The following is a 12,161-nucleotide window of genomic DNA, read 5'->3' on the forward strand; positions in this document are numbered from 1 at the left end:
TGCTTTCAGATTATAGCAGCACGGAATACAATTAATTCCATCAGACAATTTAATTTAATTTCGGAATATGGAATTAATGTGGAAAATGGTCCAAATGGAAGATGTTTAAACAGAACAAAAAAAAAGTGTTAGAAGTATATTACATAAGAACATAAGAATAGTTTAACTGCATGAATTTGGAGGTCTGTCTCATTTGCTGTATAACATCTAAATGTGGTCTGCCATGCTGAGTACTCTCATCACTTTGCCAGCCAGTGACAGCAAGGAAGAAATGCCAGGGTTTGGCCCCGTGCTTGGCAGAGGTGCACACTTCCTGACAGCAGATGTAAAAAGTGAAACAGGTACTACAGCACACTTATGATTACTCAGTGGGAACAGTGTTGAGTAGATTAATGAGAATCTGAACTAGGGTGAACTTCTTGAAGTTTCAGTGAAACTAAACCAGACAGCTTCACTCTGACACGTGCTTACATGACAGTGCTCTGTCTCAGTTTGCAATATTGTAAAGAAATTAAAACCACAACCACATCTAAATGCTATCCCCTTCTGAAACATATTTTTATTAAAATAGAAGGTGCCTTCAGACTGTTCTTTACATTCTGTCTCCTATTAACCCTCATGCACAGTTCTCAATCGATCCAAACCACTTGCCATGTTTTTTTAGCTTCTCTGTCCCTGCACTGGAGAAACAGAGGTTTTTGAAGGCTGTGAGCTCAACTGCACTGTATAGGAGGAAATGTCCACCATTATTCTGTTGATGTAAGAAGTTTATCTAATATGCAAATTGTGCTGAATTTTGCAAATGTTTGTTCATCATGGAAACAAATCATCTGTTCAGAGAAGGTTAATGATGTGAAGAGCTTAAGGCCACTCATTTCTCAGTTAATGAGACCATTGCTGAAGACAACATACAAGCTGGTGATGGTGCTGTGCAGGGCCAGGAGTTGGGCTTGGTGATCTCTGAGGGTCCCTTCCAACTCTGCCTTATTCTGGGATTCTGCAAATCTGGATGTTCTTGCTGCTGTGCCAGGGGCAAGCAAGCAGAGGAACCAACCTGCTGCACTTGCTCAATCCAGATCACAGAGCTCATTTGTACCTGCCTAAAGTCACAGGCACTATGCTTACATGTAACCAACATGAGATTTACAGGCATTAAGACCAGCTATAGCAGCAGTTTCAGTTCCTACATTTGTGGGTAGGGAGAGTAGCAGGCAGCTACTCTCACCTCCAGGGAACCTGGCTGCCACGTTTCTTCCTGCTGTTACCTGAGAAGACACCTGCAGCTGGGTTTCCACTCTGTACCAAAACCACCTGCTTTGAGTACATACTTGCAGAAGAGTGATGGGAAAGTTGCATTACAACAGAGGTGGTTTTTTTTTACCTAAATGCTATCTAAGAAAGGAAAAAAGATGTATTTCTATGAACCTGCAGTGGAAAAAATAGCATTTGTTAAAATCAGATAGTAGCAATGACCCTTTTGCTTTGTCCTTCATTATAAAGCATTTTCCAACATATACCTCTCTTTAGAGATTTGCAGAGTACAGGGGAAGAGGAATGCAGCCCAGCAGCTCTCATCATTATATAAGAAATTATTTATTCACAGTTAAAGTAAGTGCTACATTTTGCTGTGTGGTGAAAGCTAAGCATAGCTAATTTCAGATTTTTATAGCTTCTCAACACAAGCATGATAAAATGCCATATGGTGCTCTTGTAACTGGGCAAAGTCTCCAAAATCAGCACGATTCCCTTTCTAACCCATTTGGTGATGTGCACACGTGCAAGGCCAGGTCCCTGCTAGCGCTGGCCCCGTGGCGAGCATCCCCCGGAGCCCAGCCCAGCCCGCCGCCCGCCGGCCGGGGATGCAGCCCAGGAACCGCAGGCAGCCTGGATTCCGAGAGCAAATGTCAGAGAATGGAATCTGACCCAGTTTATGGAACCATCTTCTCTGCCTCTTGCTGCCCTCTGCTGTCACACGCCGAGGGCTGCGGAGCCGCCGCAGGGCCGGTCACTGCGGAGCGCCCGAATCTGCCGGGAAAGCCCCACGGTGAGGGGCAGGCAGGGTAAACCAACCACACAGCTTGTGAACAGGATCGCTGTGAAACAGCTCTGAAGCTTCTCCTGTGTGGGAATCTATCTACTCATGCCTTGTTGGTGTAGGACAGCAGGGTGATGCTGGTCCTGCGCACTGGTCTGGAAAGGGAGAGCACACTGCAGCCAAGGGAGCTGTAGTGTCTTGGATTTCCATATAAACTCCTACATCACAGGTGTAATGGTTTCAAATGTTTTTAGCATGGCATATAAAGGAATCCAAGGAGCTCAGTTCACAATACTTTCATCTTTAGCAATAGTAATCAAATACAATCTGGCTATTACATTATTTCAGCGTTCTGGGTCTCTTGGGTCAGACACCTCTTTCTAAAAATGCACTCTTTCTGCAGTAACAAACCTCTAGCCAGAGCAGAGTGGACACTCCAATGATATTTCTCAAACACCTTTCCAAATGTGTGGATGTAATGAGAGAATACCTGTTTGCATACCTGTTGACGCGGTGTGAGCTCTCTTGCTCCTCTGGCCAGCCCACGATGTTGCTTAGAGTCACATCACCAAGGGGCACCCAGGGGACCCTGAGATGCAGAAGAGGCACCTCAGGGCAACCACAGCACACTGTTCATCCATTCCCCCACGTTTGCTTCAGGTGCCACTTGCTCCTCACACTCCTTTAACAAGGACTTGCATGAAGATCTGGGTGACTCCACAACAAGATTTGTGTTTCTTTAAATGCTCATTTTGATGCCTGCTCTGTTATACAGATTACAAAGCGCTCTTGAGCCAGCCTGTCCTGCAGAAGATACAGGTAGCACTGAAAATCTTGATGCAATCGCAGCTCTAAATGCAACATTATTTTCATCTGTAACCTGGTTGCGTCAAGATTTTTCTAGTTATAAAGGACATGTTAGTGGTGAACTGCAACTAGAGCTGCAGCGTGCCCAGGTGGACAGTCTCCTTGGCAGATTTCCCACTGCTGTTCCTCTATTATATGTCCTGGCTCATTGGTATTTCTAATTGTGAAAATGGCATTGGCAAATAAGTATCTTACAGCAGCACCTGCAGACCACCACACACTAAAACACTCTCAAACACAGATGATCAGTCTCTAACTCTTATGCAATTATCTAGAAAACTGTCTTTTTTTTGTTCTCAAAACTTGGACTAGGCCCTGATATAATTCTGCAAAGTGGTTTAGGGCGAGGAAATATTTATTTTACAACCCTGAAGAGTGTTGACAGCTTGTTCTTTGACAGTTTGTTCTCAGGCATTCCTCAGAAAAGGTGGGAGTTTTACAAGGAGGAGCAAATACCTGCAAGAAGGCCACTCCTGTCCTGGAGTGTTTTTGGATGCCAATAAATTACTCTTTCAGGCCCAGATCTTGGTTTTAAAGGCACTACAGAAAATTGGGTGCAGCCCTCAAGGCACTGGAGACTTCCTGGCAAAATTCCACTCAAATTTTTTTTTCCTGCAGATGTCTATTACAGCCATGACAATGGGAGAGAGAGAGATTGGGTGGTGAGGAGTATGATTTATCCAGGTGACTGTGAGCTCAAAGAAGAAAACTTAAAAATTGAGAGTGCTTGTACCATCATGAATTGCCTGATGAAGGAAGATGGGGGAAACAAAGAGAGGAAGGTGGGTTAAAGCTGAAATTCAGGAAGACTGGTGAAGAAGCTTCATAGAAGAGAAAGAAGTATGTGCTTTGAGGGTATTCTTTCCTTCAGATTCTGGAAAGCTACCTCAGTTTCCCCAATATCTCTCTATTCCTGTGATGAAAGTAACCACTACTTACTTGTCTGTCAAGAGCAGTGCTCCAGTCCATGTATCATTTTCCCCCAGTAATGTAAAAAGGGATTTTCTGGAAATATAACAAAACAAAACCAACTTTGAAATGTTCAAGAAGCACCTCAGAAACCTGAGAAAAACATCCAGTTTTCACCCAGGACATTAGCTAGCACACAATGAAGGAGGCATTTGACATACACTCAGCCACCTCAATCAAAGGCAATATTTAGCCATGGCTTATTGATTCATTTGCCAGCAGTGAATGAGGCAAGGTTGTCAGGGGAAAAGAAAAATTACACCTTATGTCATAATGCTTATAATACCTAAGAGAATTGTATTGCTATTACATATTTAATCTGGCATTTCCTCACTTTTGAAGGTAAAATTTTGCAGCCTGAGATCCTTTCCTGTATCTCATTTAGTAAGCAATATACAGGAGAAGATTTGGAGCTCTTGGCATTTCATGTCTGAAAGGAAAGAAGGTGGATGAGATTTCCTCCAAAGCTTTGATATTCTGAAGTCGAATGAGCAAAACAAAACTTGTAAATGTAAATGTAGATACAGACAGACCCACCTTTGGAGCTTAGGCACTTTTTAAAGTCTGAATAATGGTTTTCACAAAGAAGCCCTGGCCTTTAAACTATGCTACACTACAAATACATAATAAATATTTGATTTAAAAATACTACCTTGACATGTTACTCTCTATTAGAGTTTGTTTTATGTTCAGTCTGGGTTTCCTATTGCTTCTGGAGTGTGCTGTTGTGTTTTTTTACCCCAGGCAAGAGGGACTATATATGAAAATATGCCACAAAGAATATTGCAAGCAGAGCACTGTGCCCAGGCAGAGCCATAGACATTTGCATTGACATTTGTGAATCACTGAGATCACTAGCCAGCCAGGTCTTCCCATCAATGAGGGTAAGTTGCTGTGCAGAATTTACTGTCAGCCAGGTCTTCTTGGCATGTGCACCTCTATGAAACAAGAATGAGGTTAGCCAAGGTATCTGCTTACAGCATTACTAGAAAGGTAATAAAACAGAATAAAGATGACATGGGGAGTAATTTATTTTAACAAGCAAAATTTTTAACGTACATGGAAGGGCATTTCAGCTTGAATTTCTAATATCATATTATTCTGGACTGTTTTATGACTACTATATTCATTCTGTTGCTTAAAGGATTTTGGCTCAGAAAGCAATTTGGTTTTAATATTGCTATTTATACATATTAACCTGCAATGTATAATTCATGCTAAAAGCCAAGAGCCTGTGCTTTGGGATTCAAGACTAATGTATTTCATATCATGTTGCTAAATTAAAAGTTAAGAAAAGATTTGGGGGTGGAAAAAAATGAGGAGGGACATGAGTTCCTCTTTTTTTCATGTTATGAAACAGATAAAATTCACACCATTTAAGAAGTAAAAGAAATCATCAAGACAAAATATGAAGCTGTCTTAGAACATGCTGGGACCTGCCTGGAAGAGTTCCTAAATTACAAATACTAATGGCTTCAGTGATTCCATTGTTTCCTTGTTTTTATTGAAATGACAGAAAATAGAAAAGCTGATGCATAAATACATAACCATGTTGTGTCACTGTACTGATGAAAATCTAGTAGGAAAAATGGGGGATTTTTTTTTTTCTATGAGGAACATAGAAAGATATTTTTATTTTTTCCCAAGCCTCCCCAACTGGAGTGGATTCATTTATTTTCAGACTGTGGATATATGAATACCCTTTTCTTAGCTCAGCACTCAGCTGAGAAAATTTGTGCTTGGGACTTATGCTCTTTTCCTCAAGCTTTGGTAAACTGGCAATAAAGCTTGAAATGCCTGTTGTAGAAGGTGATGATCACTGGGAGCATCAGTATTGCCTCTTGCAGTGCCTGAGCATGGTCTTGGACAGCAAGGAGGTGGTCAAACTCTTGGCTAGCAATCTACAGCTTGAGTGGTGAATGCAAGCCAAGGCTGTAAAACACATTTTTTCTTGGTGCTGTATCATGCTTCAGACGTGCCTCCCCAGGATGCTTCCAGCAGCCAGCACAAGCCTGGGAATCACAACTGGGTTGGTGCAGCTCCAAATGTGCTAAGCCCACGCCTGTGGGAACTTTGGGTGGGTACAAACACAAAGGACATGAGGCAGGCACAGTGCTGCCTGGCTACCTTCACTTTAAATGCTATTGCACACTGAAAAAATACTTCTTAAGGCAATATGTCCTTCAACAGAGGATGCAAAAGTTCTATTTATGGGCAGATTTCCATTATCACCCTCCTTTTTATTTAAATGCCCCCCCACACACCAAGTTCTCCTTTGGGGTATGATCCTTTGTATATTTGGTCCCAGTTCAGGGACGAACTGTGCATGGTGTGTGGAAAGGATTGAAAACTCCCTCCAGCTATTTTTGAGGTATTGTAAACCAGAGCCCCCCACTCCTCCCATGCTCATGTACACTTTTTTCAGTTTAATTCCCTTTCTCTCCCCTCACTTGCTAAGTGTCTGTGACAAAAAAGAAAAAACAAAACATCAGAACAACAGTTTCTCAGTTTCTCACCAACTCTCCCAAGGATTTCTCTAGGAAAGCCAAGCAAGCTAACAGGGATTGCAATGGAACGAATCTTACATCAGTTGTCTTTAATAAAACCTGAAGATTTACACACAAAAAAAAAAAAAAGAAAGAAAGAAAAAAGTGAACATAACACAGTTCTTTAAGTTTTCATCATTAAACTTGTGTGAATGTTTTTTTGTTTAAGAAATGACATTTTTCATTGTACTCAGCCATCTTATTTTGATTTTGCTATGAGTGATAAAGAGGAAACATTCCAGAACTGCTTTTTTCCTTAACTAGCATTTAACTGAGACAGAAAGCAAACCTTTGTTCCACATCTTTTTCTCTGTTTCTCTGTTTACCAGTAAAGCTTATCTTTAATCTTCAACAGCTTTGGAATGATGGGGAGAAGTTACTTTGGTGGCATCTTAAAATAAGGCACACCTGTGAAAGCAGATCACTGGCCCAAAATAAGTTTGTTGATCTCACATATATCAGTGTAAAACTGTAATTCCTCTAGGCTCACACCAGCGTTTCAGAGAACAGCACCTGGCCTAAAATACTTAAGCATTACATTTTTTGAGCTTGATGCTGATGCTGGCTACAGTTTGGTTTAATTTAATGAAAAAGATACTGTTTCCACAGCTGGAGAATCAACTCCAGACAAAGCATAACGTTGTGATTGCACCACATTATATAGTGGAAATCAGTTGCAATGCTGTTCCAGAGGTGAAAATCCACTTCATACAGTTTTGGCTCCAAGACACAGACTTCCAATTTATATATCAAAATTGCACAGAGCCTACAAAAATGCCAACATCCTTCAATGTCACCCAGATGAGCAATTTAAGAGGAAGGCTGATCCTAAGACCACAGCAGAGGAATCCAAGATGGAGAAAACCAGACAAGGCTCAAGGATGGCTGGAAAACACTTGCCCTGTGGGTGTTATTTGGAAACATGGTCCCCCAAGAATTGACTGCCTAATTCCACCACGGGGATCAGATAGGATGAAGCAGTTTTATCAACTGAAAAATCAATTCCTGTCTAATAAGGGAGAACAGGGTCAATAGCCATCCATCTTCTTTTCCTTTCTGGAGCATTCACGTTCATTAGTTAGCTTCTAAATCTTCCTCCACTTTCAAATTTGTTTACAGCAGCAGAGAGCCAGTAAAACACCAGAGCAGGTCTACAAAAACAGGCTCGCCAAAAGCACTCTCATGCTAATATCACATCTATTTTCAGTCACATATATGTATTGTCAAGGCCTTACTTCTTGATTTTATCTTTTTTTTGTCTAAAAAAAACCAGTGAAAAACCAGTTGAAGGTGCATCAGGTCTCACTATATGGTGAAAGACCTGGATTCTGTAATGTGGGTTATCAAAGCTGAAACCTCACAGAAGGTACTGTTTCTTCTCCTGCATCCATTTGTTTTCAGTGTTTCATTGCTTAAAATAAAAGTGGTAGAAAGCCTTACTTTGCACTAGACAAGGCAGAACATATTATGTTTCTGTGGAGGGTTTATTATCCATAAAAAGATTTCTGAAGGGTAATTTTGTGGCATTTTCTAAATGGTCAGGACCAGCTGGAAAATACCGCCAAAACCTTAAACCACCTCCATTGATCTTCAGCCACAGATACTGTTGCTATCTATCCATGAAATCCACATATGCCCATAAACTGCTCATGTCTAACTCAGAACCAGATAAGAGGTTTTTTCTGCACACTGTTCAGATGCAGTCTCTCTTACACGTGGCCCTACCCACGGCTGCTAATGTGCAATGGCTGAAAAGACATTAATTCTTGACGTCTAAGACACCAGTAATAGGGATTCAGCATATGAATGTTGCTATTAAAAACATCCACCATTTTCCCAGCATAATCTTCTCTAGGATTGGATTCCAGAGCTGAAATCTCCTTCTGCTGTTGTATAACTTGTCATCTATTCCCAGAAAAAAATAATTTCCTTACATAAGTATTTTCAGACCAAGATAGAAATCTGTTAACTTTTTCTTCAATCCCTCAGTATAAGGAGAACTTCACAGACAGAATCATTCTTGCATATTTTTTCCAAGAAACTTTCAATTGACAATGTCCATTTTGAAAAATGTAGACTCCAGAAGAAGTCAAATTTTCTAAACCAAAAAAGTCATAAAACCTATTGTGTCCTAAAATACCCTGAGTTTGACCTAAAAGCCCAACACCCAGCAGAGCCCTGAGCCCTGAGCTTGCAGAAGGCCACTGGAGAACTCTCACTCTATTTGTACATGCAGAATTGGCTCTTGGTGGGATTAAAGCCCTTATTTGAAAGAGATGTCTTGAAATCTTCATCACATCTATGTTTTGTTTTGCTCTTTCCAATCAAAGATGAGATTCTTACATAAGCAAATGAATGCCAGGAGTGCTTTGGTCTCAAATAAGAAACTAAGCCTGTGGAAACTTTCAGACTTAAATGGAAAGAAAGAATCTTCTAAATATTCTGAGATGAAAGTATTGGATGCTAGGCTAGTCCAAAGAAAAATCTAATTATTAACAGTCTGCTTTTTCTATTTTGAGGAGCTGAAGAAGTCTTAGTTTTGGTTATTGCTGTATGCTCTTTGAACTGAGAACACAGAATTTCTTTTCAGGTCAGTAATTTCTCCTGGTGCTGCAACAGAATGAGTTTTATCTATCTTGTCTTTGAAATTATCTCACCCTTAGGCGTTTTTTACTTTAGAAAATTTTTAAAGCTCTAGAATGTTTCAACAAAATACTGTAGTGAACTGTATACAAGACTTCTCTTCATTCTGTACTCGTCCTCACTCATGACCAGTGCTAGAATGAGCTGAACATTTCCTATCTGTATTGTAAAAGTCAACCAACAGTGCCATGGGCAGGTTACTCCCTGCTCAGCCCAGCAAGAAACTTTGCAAACATTACCAAAACAATCACATTACTTATAGATATCCCAAGGCTCTCAAGTCTCCTTTGCCCTCAGATTTCTTGTTGCCACTTCATCACTGCCTACCTGAGAAATCATTTATTTCTGAGGGCCCTACCTGGGTAATCTGAGGGCCATACCAGACTAAGAAATTTCTCTTCACATCCTCAACCCGGATCCCAGGGGGGGCAACAGACTTCATTAAGTGGATCAGATCTGCATATTGAGCCTTCTGTTTCCTTTAAGAGAGTCTCCTCTGACAATGACGTGTCTTTTTGTGTATGGAAGTGGTTTTGATGAAGGCATGCACCTCCTTAACCTCAGCAGCACCCACATGCTGTACAAACCATCATCCTTGCCATTGCTCAGTCCCACTGCAGAGCCTCACACCTTCTGTGCAAGGGCACCTGGGGCCTGCTGCAGTGGGCAGGAGCTCAGGAGAAACTCCACCAGGAGGAGGGCAGAGCAGCCCTGGAAAAGCTGCCCAGGGAAGAAAAGGAGTCTTTACACTTGACAGTCTTTAAAGCTCGGCAGATAAACCGGTGGCTGACCCGCTGCCACTTCAGCAATATACCTGCTGTGAGTATGAGGCTGAACCAGAGAGCTCCAAAAGGAGTTCCACCCAGTAACTCTGTGATTCCATAATTCACTGGATAAACTTCAGGAGTCACCTAGGAGAAGTAGTGCTGATGAGAAACAGTATATTACACCAAGATATTATTTTCTCAGACACTCACAGTGAGGCAAATAAAGACAAGCGACATTTAAGTTTGCAATGAATGACAATGAAGTGTGGTAATGCATAAATGCATAATGTGTATTTCTTCAAACTTCTAAGTCAGAAGAGCTTTGAGAAAAAGCATCAAGTTTATAACTAGATGAAGCACAGAAGAAGATGAAAGAACCTTTGTTCTCTCTGGTATAGCCCTAAGTGCTGTGCTTTCAATGTTTCTCAATGATGCTGAGAATCAGTCTGATTTCTTGTCAACAGTTTCATAAACCCTTGGGGTAAAATCTCTCAAAATCAGGGTGCACGTTACCTACGTAATGGTCAGTTGTAAGAAGCAGTTAAGTTCATTATGGGAGCACACAGTGGAAGTACCAAAGCCTTCCTTCCAACCACCAGAACATGTCCTTGTCCAAAAAAAGAGCACCTGCAAGACACATGGATAGAAGGTTTTTACTGGACATTGTTTTGTGATCAGTTGGGTGTCTATGAGAGAGAGACAAAAAGATCAAAGGAAGAGACAGATGGTGGCAAGGAAAATGCCAACAACACAGACATAACAAGGGCCAGGAATATGCCTCTGAGAAAAGCTAAAACAAAAAGGGGAAAAGAGCTTTTAGAGAGTTTAATGGAAAATAGGCTTGAGCTGTAAACACAGACCATGCCTGCAATTCTTGCTGTGGGAAGAAAAAGAGGGCTTTGTACTTTCTTTGAAATTAAATGGGATTGCATCAGAGAAACCTCATTTCAGAACACATAAATTTCTCCTGGCTTGAACCTCCTATGACCCAGGGGTTTTATTTAGATTTTTACCCAGCTCACGTAAGTTTACACACAGTCACCTTGGAAAGCAATACTATTGCTCTATTTACCCCTAAAACAGCACACCCAGCTCAGCAGTCAGTCAGTTATGTTCCTAACATGCCCACTGCTGTTACACTGAAAGAGCTGCAGCTCAGGAGGGTTCAGACAAGCTCATGAAGTGGCAATGTAATGGGACAGGAGTCAACAGTGCAGGGCAGAGTGCTGGTGGGTATGTTTTTCAGTGGCTTCTCTCTCATCTTGAACTTGCCTTGTTTTTTGTCAAGATGGGTCCTCAGAAAACACTGGCACTGTCAGACCTGACAAAGGACTGAGATCACTTGCCCTGATACTGACAGTCGGATTTTTTGAAATGCAAGTGAGAAAGGTGCTGTCTTCCCATTCAGGAAATTGACTAAACTGGGGAAGCTGTCTATTTCCTCATTTATATTCCTTCCAATCTACTAAATGTTCATGGAATACAGTTAGTGAGATGAGAGTTTGGAGTAATTTGTAGATGGCAAGACATACAATCATAGAATAACCAAATTGTTAAGACTGGAAAAGACCTTTAAGACCATTAATTCCAATCATCAGCCCAGCACCACCATTGTGTTTACTGTTAAACCATGCTGTCAAATGCCACATCTACCCATAATTTAAATACCTCCAGAGGAGATGACTCCACCACTTCCCTGGACAGCCTGTTCCAATGCTTGACAACCCTTTCAGTAGAGAATTTTTTCCTAATATCCAATGAAAATCTGGCACAAGGTTTCCTCTCATCCTGTCACTTGTTAACCAGGAGAAGAGACCAAGTCCCTCCTGTCTGGAACCTCCTTCCAGGCAGTTGCAGAAAGTGGTAAGGTGTTCCCTGAGCCTTCTTTTCTCCAGGCTAAACAGCCCCTCACATCTTCATTGCCCTTCTCTGGACTCGCTCCAGCACCTCAATGTCTTTCCTGCCGTGAGGGGCCCAGAACTGAACCCAGTACTGAAGGTGTGGCCTCACCAGTGCTGAGCACAGGGGGACAATCACTGCCCTGGTCCTGCTGGCCACACTATTGCTGACACAGGCCAGGGTGCCACTGGCCTTCTTGGCCACCTGGGCACATCTGGCTCATGTTCAGCCCCTGTCACCAGCACCCCCAGGTCCTTTTCTGCTGGGCAGCTTTGCAACCATTCCATTGAGATTGTAGTGCAGCCGGCGATGTTATGACCCATGTGCAGGATTCAGCAAATCCTATATACAGACATGTCTTTGCTGTACCTGCACTGTGCAGAAAAGATGGCACGCTAGTGAGATGAGCAAGTTGTTTTCTTCCTGCAGCTCAAC

The 12,161-nt window shown here is 41.7% G+C and overlaps 1 long non-coding RNA gene across 1 annotated transcript; it reads right to left on the reverse strand.

Annotated features, from left to right (window-relative positions):
• Window positions 1-1,577: 1,577 nt before the first annotated feature.
• On the reverse strand, window positions 1,578-6,478 carry LOC143693848 (uncharacterized). Its single transcript, XR_013181830.1, has 3 exons — window positions 6,388-6,478; window positions 3,842-3,907; window positions 1,578-2,839 (listed from the first exon to the last, which is right to left on the reverse strand). It is a non-coding gene; the product is annotated as an uncharacterized LOC143693848 (long non-coding RNA).
• Between the last annotated feature and the right edge of the window lie 5,683 nt (window positions 6,479-12,161).

This window comes from Agelaius phoeniceus, chromosome 4 (assembly GCF_051311805.1).
Source record: "Agelaius phoeniceus isolate bAgePho1 chromosome 4, bAgePho1.hap1, whole genome shotgun sequence".
Taxonomy (NCBI): Eukaryota; Metazoa; Chordata; class Aves; order Passeriformes; family Icteridae; genus Agelaius; species Agelaius phoeniceus.